Source organism: Urtica dioica, chromosome 10 (assembly GCF_054948205.1).
Source record: "Urtica dioica subsp. dioica isolate 48M chromosome 10, U.dioica_male_clone48M_v1_H2, whole genome shotgun sequence".
Taxonomy (NCBI): Eukaryota; Viridiplantae; Streptophyta; class Magnoliopsida; order Rosales; family Urticaceae; genus Urtica; species Urtica dioica.
In genome coordinates this window covers 23,727,100-23,735,965 of record NC_142765.1, presented here as the reverse complement: position 1 = coordinate 23,735,965, position 8,866 = coordinate 23,727,100, and the positions used below count along the sequence as shown (strand labels likewise).

The 8,866-nt window shown below is 38.3% G+C and overlaps 1 non-coding gene across 1 annotated transcript; it reads right to left on the bottom strand.

The window, feature by feature from the left end:
* Nucleotides 1-4,175: 4,175 nt before the first annotated feature.
* LOC149384241 (small nucleolar RNA SNORD96 family) lies at nt 4,176-4,266 on the bottom strand. Its single transcript, XR_016301935.1, has one exon. It is a non-coding gene; the product is annotated as a small nucleolar RNA SNORD96 family (small nucleolar RNA).
* Between the last annotated feature and the right edge of the window lie 4,600 nt (nt 4,267-8,866).

Sequence of the window (8,866 nt, the reverse complement as noted above, 5' to 3'; positions counted from 1 at the left end):
CTTGGTCCAACAACAAACAAATAATTAATAATTGATTATTTACTTGATCCAACAATAAATAAACAATTCTACCATAAATATTTATTTAATTCTGCGAATACCAATTTTCCAGAATTAATGCTGTCAATCACAATTACAGCAAGTGAGATTAATAATGATATACATTATTATACGAAAGTTCTTATCCGCCTTTATCAGAGCCGAATCGGGGACTATGGACCTAGTAATAGAAGCTTAACAAATCCGATGAAAAAGACAAAATAGTCCTTTCCCTTTTTCCATCGATTCGTCTAATCTTGGTCAAATAATCCACTTTGTAAGCCAAGACCGAACTCTCCTTTAATACTAGAATTATATTTACTCATCGTGATGAGTGTCTACTGATATATCAGTTCGTGATCAAGATCCTCCAGGTTGAACCCGTGTCAAGAGAAGTCAATTTTTCCGTTATACTTCTCTTGATACATATCAGCCCTAAGCATTGTTGCTTCCCCAGCGAAAGATTCTTTCGAACGTTGCTTACTTCGAAAGTGCTAGCAATCTATCGGTTCTGGAATCAACCCTTAGGTGAGTGAACATTAACCTTCTTTCAAGAAGGCTGGATTCCGTATATGTAAATCACTTCCCACTCGAATCATGCTCTGAGAGACTCCCAAGACATAAGCTGTGATTAGCATGGATAGCCTTTTAGCGAATGAGTCAAAGAGCTCAGTAACATGACCCAGTGTCCATGATCACTTCAGGATTCAGATCAAGTATCACTGTGACCATCATAGCGGCCTCGGTTAGTGTGTCGTAACGGTCTTTAAACGACACATCTACAACCAAGACCTGTCCAAGTCGTACACTTACCACAAGTGTAGAATGCTCCCACATAGTGATCAGCTTTCACCTATGTGTTCCACATATATGACTTTAGATATAGTTTTCCATGCGTATATCAGTCATCGACCTCGTTTTAGCTCACCGCCCAAACTCAGGTGCCCATCATGTGACTCAGTTTAATACGGAGGCTATGGAAGATAGTTGTTATTGATTTTAATTGTTTAGAAATCAACCCACTAATCATATAATGCTAATAAAGCAATCTTATTATCGAATTTAGTAATCATTTATACATTATCTCTAAGTGGACAATATTCTCAACAACTAAATGAACAATTAAACTCAACATATATCAATAAAACTAATTAACAGACGTTCTAATTTCAACATATAACAATTTAATATAATTTCAACAAGCCGTTCTAATTTCAACATATAAACTCAACATATATCATTTCAATATTCCAATTCACCTAAACGTTCTAATTTCAACATATAACAATTTAACTCAATATTCCAATTTCAACATATATCCATTTCAATTTCAACCATTGAACTCAATATTCTAATTTTAACATATATCCATTTCAAATTCAATTTTAATTTCAATTATCTAAATAACAATTTTAATTTCAATATCTAAATAACAATTTTAATTTCAATTATCTAAATAACAATTTTAATTTCAATATCTAAATAACAATTTTAATTTCAATATTGAATTTCACTAACCTTCAACGGCGAGGTAACACGGTGTCGGGGCTGGTCCAGCGACGGGGCGTGGAGGCTGATCCAGACAGCGGCGCGGGGGCTGGTCCAGGCGGCAATGGGGCGGCGGCGCGGGGGCTGGTCCAGGCGGCGATGGGACGGGCGGTGCAGAGGCTGGTCCAGGCGACGGGCGGCGGGGCGGTGGCTGGTCCAGGCGGCGATGGGGCGGGCGGGCAGGGGCTAGTCCAGGCGGCGATGGGGCGGGCGGCGCAGAGGCTGGTCCAGACGACGGGCGGCGGGGCGGTGGCTGGTCCAGGCGGCGGCGGGGCAGGCTGGGAGCGAGAGAGATAGAGTGAGAGACGACCGGTGAGATAGAGAGAGGGGAACGTACCAGAGAAGACGGGCAGCGGCGGAGCGGGGAGAGACGGCGGCGGGGCTGGCATGCAGAGAGAGAGACATAGTGAGACGGTGAGAGAGAGAGAGTGAGAGACGGTCGGTGAGACAGAGAGAGAGGGGGACGTACCAGGGAGGCAGCGGCGGAGCGGGGAGGGCCGGCGGCGGGGAGGGACGGCGGAGCGAGGTCTGGTTGAGAGAGAGAGACCGTTGAGAGAGAGAGTGAGAGAGAATGGGTGAAAAAAGGAGAAAGCTCGGATTAAAACCCCAAAAACTATTAGGTGCGACACTGTCGCACCTAATAATAATATTGGGTGCGACAATGTCGCACCCAATATGATAAAAAAAAATCGGCGGGATTCACCGAAAATTTAAATTTAAAACCCTTTGGGTGCGACATTTGTCCAAGAAAAGCAGCCCAAGAAAGTCCAAAAAGAAAAAAAGAGAATTAAGGAAACTGGATTTTAACATGAGTTGTGGGAAACCAAAAAACTCAGGGAGGAACATGGATATTAGATGAGGATCCTTTCGTGGAATGTCAGAGGGACGGGTCATCCCGATAAGCGAAGAGGTATAAAATCGGTGGTATGTAAGATAAACCCGGACATCGTAGTTTTACAAGAGACAAAAAAAATGAAAATCGATAGGAAGTTTGTAGGCGACGTATGGAGCTCCAGATTCAAAGAATGGGTTTCGTTACCCTCCATGGGAGCTTCAGGGGGTATAGTAATCATTTGGGACTCGAGAAGAGTGACGGTAACGGAAAGTTTGATTGGAGACTTCACGGTATCAATTAAGATAGAGAACGGGGAACTTCCGTTGTGGTTTTAAAGGATCTACGGGCCATGTCGTTCAAGAGAGAGGGCTGACTTATGGTATGAGTTGGCCGGTCTAGGAGAGATATGTGGTCTTCGATGGTGTCTCGAGGGGGACTTCAACGTAACCAGATTCGCAGCTGAGAGAAATAAACCTACTACAGCGAGGAGTATGAGAATCTTCAACGAGATCATTTCTGAACTATCTTTGTCGGATCCCCCGCTCTCAAATGGAGAATTTACATGGTCTAACTTCATGGAAAATCCAGCATGTTCACGGCTCGACTGGTTTCTTTTTACGCCAGGATGGAGGGGCATCTTCACGTACTGCTCGCAAGAGGTTCAATTAAGGGGTGTCTCAGATCACTTCCCCATTACGATCAACACCGAACCGGCCAAATGGGGGCCGGGCCCCTTTAGATTAGACAACGTGTGGCTGGATCATCCGGAATTCAAGGACTTGGTTGCTACTTCGTGGTTGGAAACGACAACGGACGGATGGGCAGGTCACAGGATCACGGGAAAACTGCAAGTTTTAAAAAAGAAAATCAAGGCTTGGGCGGTCGGCGAAAAAGAAAAAAGATAGGGGAAAAATTAGAATGGAAAGGGAGATTGGCAGACTCGACAAGAGGCCGGTCCCGATTGGACAGAAGAAAAGAGAGTCGAAAGGGCCTTCTTTAAAGGGCAGCTCGACGGTATTCTCGCCAATGAAGAAAGGATAACAAGGTTAAAGTCGAAACTAGCATGGGCTAAAAACGGGGATGCCAACACGAGTTTATTTCACTCCATGCTTAGTGAGAGAAAATCAAAGAACGCTAGATGGAAATTGGACCGAGTTTATTTCACTCCATGCAATTGTAAAGTTTCTTTTATTTTGACCGGCCTCCTGGTTCTTTGTGGGAGGTAAGACACGGTCCGGCTGTGCTCTCGCACGTCGCTTTTGTAATTAGGCTTAATGCCATGTTTATATAGTCTCGTTTCAAAAAAAAAAAAAAAAAATTAAGCACGACCAACCACTGAGCAACATATCTCTCAACCAATATGGAGCTATGATTTTATATATTTATTTCAAGAAATACCGATCACCTGCGTATACAATATTCTTTGTACCAATGTCCTCTTGTAAAATGGGACAAATTTTTGGTTTGTTGAATAGTTGGAATCATACAATGTCAACGATTTACTTACGAGGAATGAAATTACAAAGTTCACAGGTATTGTTTGGTTAGCTATTTAAATGCAGAGGCATTTTTTTAAAAAAAATGTGCCATATCTTTGAAACGGGGATGAAAAATACGATAAGGTACGTCTGTTGTTAACTTTGTATTATTGGCACAATTTTTTTTCCCCTATCTGTTATTGAACTTCTTACATTCAGGCCAGAAATAAGTAAGTTGATCAATAAACATCAAAACCCTGTGCTTAAGAGCATTAATACCTCAGAATTGCAACATATGTCAACAAAGCTTAAAAAGCTATTCAGTCCCAAAAGATGTTGTTTGAAGACTGTTATCATCATCGGTATTATACTCACCACGAGGGAATTCTAAGCCACTCCTGAGGCGTGACTCGGGTTAGGGTCCATCGCAGGTCAATCAGGGCTTGGTACTGGGTCCGTTGCTGGTCAATCCGGGCTCGATCACAGGTCTTTCGCAGGGAAATCGAGGCTCATTCTGAGTTTCATCAGGGTTTTCCATGGCTTTCCAAAAGATATTGATCAAGAAACATTCGTCTACGCAAACAATAGATTGTGCATCACATATTCGTACAGTCACACACGCTTCCTTTTAAATCGGTATAAGAAAATCATATTTCCAAGCAAATGATTGGGTCTGCCTAGCCTGATTCATCGAATGCTCACGATTGAGTTGGGACCCAAATTTTAAATTCAGCAAAATATAACTCAAAGGTTAGAATTTCTCTTTATTAATATAAAAAAATTCTGAATTTTCAGCTTAATATTATCATCGAATGATCCCAAAATATTAATTCGTTTAAGACCCCTAATGAGTTTGGGCGGCCCTGATTACATGGTGTAAATTTTTTATCACATCTCAAATAAAAATGAAGACAAGTACTCTACCTAAGTAATATAGTTGAATTTTTAGAGTAATTTCTAATCATTAATTTTTAGTTAAAATTATGATATTTTTTATTTAATCCTTAATTTTTAAATCGAATCCGTATCTTCAATTGTAATTATGTCTTAAAATTTTATAACAATTATATTTAATTTGGTTCTAGAGATGAAATTAGAAAATCACTACAAAATTATATTCAATTTAGTATTTAAGGATGATATTAATTTGGATTCGACGATCAGAAACATAAAAAATCTCCGCACTTGCGTTGACTGTCATAGATACGCCAAGGTGTTCTCGCGTGTTTACGGACGAGAGGTGGTCTTTAGAGGTCGAAATCGGATTCATCATTTTCGACATGGACAATGTTCTTGCAATGACTATTGGTAGAGCATTTATCACTTTATCATACTTGATCCAAATGAAAAGTGGGGGATAATTATCTGTGTAGACTATTCTTGCAACAAACATCTACTAAAATAAAAATATGAATCTCACATAATAGGGGATAGTTCCATGTATATCCCTATATGCTTTTAGTCAATGCTCTCCCTTGTTCCAATATTTTCAAGATTGCCACTTGGTATATGATAATACTTGCACGTCAAACTAGTAGTAGGTAGATCCATATATTCCACCAAAATCACAGATCTGCTCCTCTTTTCTTCCATGGCGTCTTCACTCACCCTCGTTTGATATGTAGCTGATTTTGAAACGCTCGGGTTTGTGATTGCGAATTCGGAGAAAAATGTATTTTTACTTTCCTTCACTAAATACTCATATCGCATCTCTGGTATATGCTGTTTTGGCTTGATTAATTTCATTTCCTTTTATTTTAGTTTGCAGAACACCAGTAAAAAATAATTGACGGGTTACAGATTTGTTTTTAGCTAACGGGAGTTTTTGCTAGCTTAATAATATTGAGCGCGTCAGTACGGTTCCAACAAAATCACCGATTTAATCTTTGTTTTGTTATAATATTATAACAATTATACATAATTTGGTTCTAGAGATGAAATTAGAAAATCCCTACAAAATTATATTTAATTTAGTATTTAAGGATTCGACGATCAGAAACATAAAAAATCTCCGCACTTGCGTTGACTGTCATAATTACGCCAAGGTGTTCTCGCGTGTTTACGGACGAGAGGTGGTCTTTAGAGGTCGAAATCGGATTCATCATTTTCGACATGGACAATGTTCTTGCAATGAGTATTGGTAGAGCATTTATCACTTTATCATACTTGATCCAAATGAAAAGTGGGGGATAATTATCTGTGTAGACTATTCTTGCAACAAACATCTACTAAAATAAAAATATGAATCTCACATAATAGGGGATAGTTCCATGTATATCCCTATATGCTTTTAGTCAATGCTCTCCCTTGTTCCAATATTTTCAAGATTGCCACTTGGTATATGATAATACTTGCACGTCAAACTAGTAGTAGGTAGATCCATATATTCCACCAAAATCACAGATCTGCTCCTCTTTTCTTCCATGGCGTCTTCACTCACCCTCGTTTGATATGTAGCTGATTTTGAAACGCTCGGGTTTGTGATTGCGAATTCGGAGAAAAATGTATTTTTACTTTCCTTCACTAAATACTCATATCGCATCTCTGGTATATGCTGTTTTGGCTTGATTAATTTCATTTCCTTTTATTTTAGTTTGCAGAACACCAGTAAAAAATAATTGACGGGTTACAGATTTGTTTTTAGCTAACGGGAGTTTTTGCTAGCTTAATAATATTGAGCGCGTCAGTACGGTTCCAACAAAATCACCGATTTAATCTTTGTTTTGTTATAATATTATAACAATTATACATAATTTGGTTCTAGAGATGAAATTAGAAAATCCCTACAAAATTATATTTAATTTAGTATTTAAGGATTCGACGATCAGAAACATAAAAAATCTCCGCACTTGCGTTGACTGTCATAATTACGCCAAGGTGTTCTCGCGTGTTTACGGACGAGAGGTGGTCTTTAGAGGTCGAAATCGGATTCATCATTTTCGACATGGACAATGTTCTTGCAATGAGTATTGGTAGAGCATTTATCACTTTATCATACTTGATCCAAATGAAAAGTGGGGGATAATTATCTGTGTAGACTATTCTTGCAACAAACATCTACTAAAATAAAAATATGAATCTCACATAATAGGGGATAGTTCCATGTATATCCCTATATGCTTTTAGTCAATGCTCTCCCTTGTTCCAATATTTTCAAGATTGCCACTTGGTATATGATAATACTTGCACGTCAAACTAGTAGTAGGTAGATCCATATATTCCACCAAAATCACAGATCTGCTCCTCTTTTCTTCCATGGCGTCTTCACTCACCCTCGTTTGATATGTAGCTGATTTTGAAACGCTCGGGTTTGTGATTGCGAATTCGGAGAAAAATGTATTTTTACTTTCCTTCACTAAATACTCATATCGCATCTCTGGTATATGCTGTTTTGGCTTGATTAATTTCATTTCCTTTTATTTTAGTTTGCAGAACACCAGTAAAAAATAATTGACGGGTTACAGATTTGTTTTTAGCTAACGGGAGTTTTTGCTAGCTTAATAATATTGAGCGCGTCAGTACGGTTCCAACAAAATCACCGATTTAATCTTTGTTTTGTTATAATATTATAACAATTATACATAATTTGGTTCTAGAGATGAAATTAGAAAATCCCTACAAAATTATATTTAATTTAGTATTTAAGGATTCGACGATCAGAAACATAAAAAATCTCCGCACTTGCGTTGACTGTCATAATTACGCCAAGGTGTTCTCGCGTGTTTACGGACGAGAGGTGGTCTTTAGAGGTCGAAATCGGATTCATCATTTTCGACATGGACAATGTTCTTGCAATGAGTATTGGTAGAGCATTTATCACTTTATCATACTTGATCCAAATGAAAAGTGGGGGATAATTATCTGTGTAGACTATTCTTGCAACAAACATCTACTAAAATAAAAATATGAATCTCACATAATAGGGGATAGTTCCATGTATATCCCTATATGCTTTTAGTCAATGCTCTCCCTTGTTCCAATATTTTCAAGATTGCCACTTGGTATATGATAATACTTGCACGTCAAACTAGTAGTAGGTAGATCCATATATTCCACCAAAATCACAGATCTGCTCCTCTTTTCTTCCATGGCGTCTTCACTCACCCTCGTTTGATATGTAGCTGATTTTGAAACGCTCGGGTTTGTGATTGCGAATTCGGAGAAAAATGTATTTTTACTTTCCTTCACTAAATACTCATATCGCATCTCTGGTATATGCTGTTTTGGCTTGATTAATTTCATTTCCTTTTATTTTAGTTTGCAGAACACCAGTAAAAAATAATTGACGGGTTACAGATTTGTTTTTAGCTAACGGGAGTTTTTGCTAGCTTAATAATATTGAGCGCGTCATTACGGTTCCAACAAAATCACCGATTTAATCTTTGTTTTGTTATAATATTATAACAATTATACACAATTTGGTTCTAGAGATGAAATTAGAAAATCACTACAAAATTATATTTAATTTAGTATTTAAGGATGATATTAATTTGGATTCGACGATCAGAAACATAAAAAATCTCCGCACTTGCGTTGACTGTCATAATTACGCCAAGGTGTTCTCGCGTGTTTACGGACGAGAGGTGGTCTTTAGAGGTCGAAATCGGATTCATCATTTTCGACATGGACAATGTTCTTGCAATGACTATTGGTAGAGCATTTATCACTTTATCATACTTGATCCAAATGAAAAGTAGGGGATAATTATCTGTGTAGACTATTCTTGCAACAAACATCTACTAAAATAAAAATATGAATCTCACATAATAGGGGATAGTTCCATGTATATCCCTATATGCTTTTAGTCAATGCTCTCCCTTGTTCCAATATTTTCAAGATTGCCACTTGGTATATGATAATACTTGCACGTCAAACTAGTAGTAGGTAGATCCATATATTCCACCAAAATCACAGATCTGCTCCTCTTTTCTTCCATGGCGTCTTCACTCACTCTCGTTTGATATGT